This window comes from Salmo trutta, chromosome 13, assembly GCF_901001165.1.
Source record: "Salmo trutta chromosome 13, fSalTru1.1, whole genome shotgun sequence".
In the NCBI taxonomy this organism is placed as follows: domain Eukaryota; kingdom Metazoa; phylum Chordata; class Actinopteri; order Salmoniformes; family Salmonidae; genus Salmo; species Salmo trutta.
Genome location: NC_042969.1, coordinates 59,203,519 through 59,209,920, shown reverse-complemented (window position 1 = coordinate 59,209,920; position 6,402 = coordinate 59,203,519).

The following is a 6,402-nucleotide window of genomic DNA, read 5'->3' as shown; positions in this document are numbered from 1 at the left end:
TCAAAATCTTAGCTAGCAGTTATCATCATGAATCAAGTCGACAGTCTACTGGCAAATCCTCTTTAATCCTTGTCATATGAAGAGAAATAATGAAGGGAAATTATAGATAAAACGTATTGTGCTCATCGGCCATTGGACATAAACATTACACAACAAGTTGGAAATCGCAAATTCAATAATAAGTGGTTTGGAAGGAATCAGTGACAGTGGCTGTGTGGTCCCAAATCTGTGATTAAGGGGCTCTTTTCCAATGTTGAACTTTTCCAAGTTTAACATTGACCATGCTGTCAATGAAGCATGATTTTTGCCACGCTCAAAACAAATGTTAACTCGGAACTGCAAAAACTTGACTTCAGTGAGTTCGAGACAACTGGGAAGTTGGGAATAAATGAGCTTAGGCTGGGGAAATACATTTTGAACGGTCATCAAACTCGGAATTGTAAATTTGGCCTCTTTCTTGAGCTACGACCTGAAGATCAATGACATAATCATGAATCAACCTTTTGAAAAGCACCAAAAATCCAGAGAATGCCAGACTTTGATGACAACATTTTCCCACGAAGGACCGCCACGCCAAAAGGCCCTAGGACCAGTGGAAGCCAAATAGCCCCCATACCATCAACGATCCACCACCATATTTTACAGTAGGTATGGGGTTATTTTCTGCATATGCATATTTTTTTTTACGCAAATCACACCACTTGTGTGTGTGGCTAAAGAGTTATATTTTCATGTGATCCAGCAAGCCTGGAGTTTGGATTAGAACTGGTGCAATTGTCAGATGACATGAAAATAGAGGTCTTTGGCCACACACACCAGTAGTGGGTTTGGCGTCAAAAAATTGAAACATATGCAGAAAAGTACCTCATACCTACTCTAAAATATGGTGGTGGATCTTTGATGTTTTGGGGATATTTTGTTAACACTGATCCTGGTGCCCTTGTTAAGGTCAACGGCATCAATAACTTTACCAACTACCAGGAGATTTTTGACAAAAACCTGGTTGCCTCTGCAGGCTGAAAGGAATATGCCAGTGCCAGCAGCAAGGTAGGAATTGTGACGAAGGGTCAATCACAGTAAAACTCACTGAGGCCCTCTAGTGGTCACCATGTCCCTGATAGAGGATTGCTGTTGTGAAGAAATGTACCGGTTTGGATAGTATAATAGGCCAACATTTTCACAAGTACAAATATGACAGTTCTTCTGAGTGGTTGGTGTCAGTTAGAAAAGCATCCTCGACAAAACATTCAATTACATAGCCATTATTTCAGGGTAAGGGAACAGAGAAAAGAGACTAGAGGGTAACCTGTGTAAGTACAAGTAGTTATTTCTGTTTACCAAGAAAATACCAAAAAGAGAGCACCTACGTTGTAAACACTGTACCGCTACTTTCTAGCCAGTTACTGTACATAGCAATTAGTCCTGATTCAACTTCCTGAGATAATGTAAACAGCCTGATGGCCCAAACGGTCTGATGGCTTCAGAAAACACCTGATTTGTACAAAATGAGGTCTGATTGGAAGGTCAAACAAGGGACTGCATTCTTTGACAGATGATAGGATGATGCATTGACTCTTGCCAAATCCTCATCTTCCTGTGCTAGTGTAGCGCATTGGGACATGTGAAATGTACTCCTCAGCGTTAAGTGTCTCACTTGCTTCATCTCATTAGCTAGCTTCAGAGGTGGCGCGATTGGCTAAGATGCTTGAGGAGGGTTTTCACGTGTGTTTGGAAGGCAGAGGTCCTGATTTCAAACCATGTATGGGAGGAAGTGGTTGTTGCTAAGTGTGCAGTGCAATGTCCTTTACAGTGGTGCCTAGTGACTTGGATCAACAGTTGTGCTCAGCTCAATGCTGGGGTCTCTGTTGAGTAAGTTTGAGGGGTGAATGTAGTGCATGAGGATGTGTGACACGTACTCCTCAGCCTTATATGTTCCCCTTGCGTCGCCTCATTAGCTAGCTTTTGAGGTGGCGCGATCAGCTAAGACGCTTGAGGAGAGAGGTCACGTGTCTTTGTAAGACATAGGTTCCGAGTTTGAGCCAGGCAGATATGGGCCGTATCGGGAGGAAGTGGCACTGGCTAAGCAAGCAGCGTGACGACCTTTACACTAGGTCCAAACACATTCCTCAGTGTTCACTACAGTAAAGGTTAAGCTGTTCCCAGATAAAACAGACCCGTGTTACAGGTGTTCCCCAGACAGACAGATTAGTACTTGGAGTTATTGTCTTGCTGGAAGATCCACTTGCGGCCTCTTGCTACTGGCACTGACATTCCTTTCTTTCTCCCACACATTTAAACCCACTAGATTTGTGTAAGTTCCACTTTAACAGGCCTTTCCTTTTACTGTAAATCAATGAAGGGAAGTGAACAAGTGCACACTTGGGGCAGAATAGGACACACAATTGGGAAGTATTGAGTTCCATAGGGCTCAGAAAGGAGAGGGTTGAGAAAAACCCTTGGTGTATAGTAGTAAAACACTGCCATCTACAGGATTTAAATAAGTAGTCTATAGATATAGTATCACGTCTCCAAGAAACTGTAGGCTGGGTTCTTTGAGTAAATCTCAATTGTATTTCATTGATTCCACATGACCTCCTCGCTGGCTTACAAGGCATTTAGCCAACTAAACTACTTCATCACTTGAGTTCTACTATGATGTTTTTGTAAGTGTACATTTGTAAGTGTATATTTTTTTAACTTACATTATTGTTTCAAATCCCTTTGCACCCTCTGCTGTTTGTGATACAGTATAGCCTGCCCTATAGTTACTATATTACAGTGTGGGACCTTGGTGTAATATGGTAATTCGTCCATATCTCACTAGGTGGCAGTAGTGTATTGGAATGTAGCATGAAGACTAATCCATGGTATTATAGCATACTTTGCCTGAGCAAGTCGAAAATCGGGGGTTCAGTTTATGTTACGTTTCAGCCGATAAGAACAATGTCCGATGATATAGTATAGGGATGGGCAACGATGATATAGTATAGGGATGGGCAACGATGATATAGTATAGGGATGGGCAACGATGATATAGTATAGGGATGGGCAACGATGATATAGTATAGGGATGGGCAACGATGATATAGTATAGGGATGGGCAACGATGATATAGTATAGGGATGGGCAACGATGATATAGTATAGGGATGGGCAACGATGATATAGTATAGGGATGGGCGACGTTGATCGTGGTGGGAGCCACAATAAAAATCTGAACTCATGATGAGGGGCTGTGTACCCACATCCAGACCGACACATGCAGTCAGAGCCGGCCCTAGCCTTCTGGGGGCCCTTGGTGTTATATGGGGTTATGTTTTCCTTTAATACTACAACCTACTATGCAGGGGTTGAAATAGGCCACGGCATGTGTAACCAATAAACTGTACTCAGACCATTTCGTCTGAACTTGTGGTTGTATTCCTTTCCATTGGGAATTCGGAATTATCATCCCATCACTCCAGCAAACTTCCCAGAAAACTGTTTATGAATGTAACAGTTAAACTGGTTTGTTGAGTGTAGGGAAAACCTACAAGACATATTTTAGCACCTACTGTACCACTACTCATTCAAAATTTGCAGAAAGTTCTCCTTGTAACAACACATTCAGATTTACAGTTTGTGTTCCTTGAGCAAATATGTACGTTAGCATTTGACTCGCATTAGCAGGGATATGAATCACATTTCATTGATACTTAGAGCACCGTGAAAGTGTTGGGCGGGTCTAGGGTCTATTGGAGAGTGACTTTCTATAGGCACTATGAAACAGGCCTCTACACGCTCTGTTGGGGCTGTAAGTCATCTTTAGATGTGTTTTAATAGATCATGTCAAAATGCTTTCATCGAGGATCATACTTTTCTAAAGATGTTTGTCATTGAGTTAATCCTTACAGAAAAACCACATGATTTCACATGACATTTCACATGTGAAAACGTGTTTTTGGAACACTTTATATGTGACATTTCACATGTGAAAACAAAAAACAGGTAGCATACAGTGTGTTCAACATTGAATAACATTGAGCAGAATAATATACCCCACCAACATTAGACTATACAGAAAACCCTCAAATGGCTGAAATAAGTCAATTAAATTAATGATGAGAGCAGTCAGATTAACTGAAATAGTAGCAAAGATCACACTCTTTTGCTAAGTGCAAAGATGTATTATAGGTAGGCGATTGCTACAGACTTAGTGGTGCAACAGAAAGATCAGTGCACCTACAATCCAGAGGTTGTGAGTTCAAATCCCAGATAGGGTAGTATTTTAGCTGAACAGCTTACCACTTACTTTAAACAACCATACCATTATTTGAATTATAATGGTTTGGGACCTTAAGGAACATCATGTGATGTCCTGATGACTGGTAAAACAAATGTCTTGAGAACATCTTACAAAAAATCCTAACACTGTCCTCAGCCTTATGGAGAAAACACATGCATTTCAAGTGATCACGTTTTCACATGTCAAATGTCACCTGAATTGTTCCAAAAACACATTTTCACATGTGAAATGTCACATGTGAAGTGCTCCAAAAACATATGTTTTAGAAATGGTGGGGATACAGTAGCATATTTGGGGGCACGGTCTAAAATATGTTGTATTTGTGGCAACCATAAGTGGAAATGGTGTTCCAGTTTATCGTTATGTTGAAGAAGGTTGAGCACCTCTTTTGACACTGTCAGTTCTGCAATCAGTTCTGCAATCGCTGTACTGTTAAGAGGTTACTCTGCATTTTCCAGTAGCTTAATGGCAGCTGGTTGACAGAAGTTAATGTTTAATTTTCAATGACTTACTTTCAACCAGTTACAATTGGATTATTGAATAATTCACAGTAATTTACTGTAGCTAATCTGTCACACTCACTAACCTGATGGTGTAGCAGGGAAGTGAATATTACAATGACATGGTGACTAGACATATATTAAATACTTTATGGCTCTTTGGTATCACATACACTTGATCACTAATAATCAGAATAATTTGATAATCTTCTTGATCATTGATCCTACTCCCACAAACCTATGTGAACTTTCCTCCACATCTAAATGTGATGAGTTTGCAGCATATTTCAGAGATAAGATAAACATTAGGCTGGGTATCAGTCAAGCAAGACCTGATGAGAAGTTTAATGATATGTGCCCTGTAGCCTACCACGCAAATTCATCTATTTTCCCTGGTTGACACAGACATGCTGAGGAAAGTGATATCACAACTTAAGCCTTCTACCTGCCTTCTACCTGCCTTCTCGATCCTATCCCCACCACCTTCTTCAAAACAGTTTTTAATTGCATACAGTTGAAGTCGGAAGTTTACATAAACATAGGTTGGAGTCATTAAAACTAGTTTTTCAACCACTCCACAAATATCTTGTTAACAAACTATAGTTTTAGCAAGTCGGTTACTTTTTGCATGACACAAGTATTTTTTCCAAAAATTGTTTACAGACAGATTATTTCACAGAAGTTTACATACACTAAGTTGACTGTGCCTTTAAACAGCTTGGAAAATTCCCGAAAATTATGTCATGGCTTTAGAAGCTTCTGATAGGCTAATTGACATACTTTGAGTCAATTGGAGGTGTACCTGTGGATGTATTTCAAGACCTACCTTCAAACTCAGTGCCTCTTTACTTGACATCATGGGAAAATCAAAAGAAATCAGCCAAGACCTCAGAAAAGAAATTGTAGACCTCCACATGTCTGGTTCATCCTTGGGAGCAATTTCCAAATGCCTGAAGGTACCACGTTCATCTGTACAAACAATAGTACGCAAGTATAAACACCATGGGACCACACAGCCGTCATGCCGTTCAGGAAGGAGACGCGTTCTGTCTCCTAAAGATGAACGTACTTTTGTGCGAAAAGTGCAAATCAATCCCAGAACAACAGCAAAGGACCTTGTGAAGATGCTGGAGGAAAGAGGTACAAAGTATCTATATCCACAGTAAAACAAGTCCTATATCGACATAACCTGAAAGGCCACTCAGCAAGGAAGAAGCCACTGCTCCAAAATCGCCATAAAAAAGCCAGACTATGGTTTGCAACTGCTCATGGGGACAAAGATTGTACTTTTTGGAGAAATGTCCTCTGGTCTGATTAAACAAAAATAGAACTGTTTGGCCATAATGACCATCGTTATGTTTGGAGGGAAAAGGGGGAAGCTTGCAAGCCGAAGAACACCATCCCAACTGTGAAGCACGGTGGTGACAGCATCATGTTGTGTGGGTGCTTTGCTGCAGGAGGAACGGGTGCACTTCACAAAATAGATGGCAACACGAGGAAAGAAAATTATGTGGATATGTTGAAGCAACATCTCAAGACATCAGTCAGGAAGTTCAAGCATGGTCGTGAATGGGTCTTCCAAATGGACAATGACCCCAAGCATACTTCCAAAGTTATG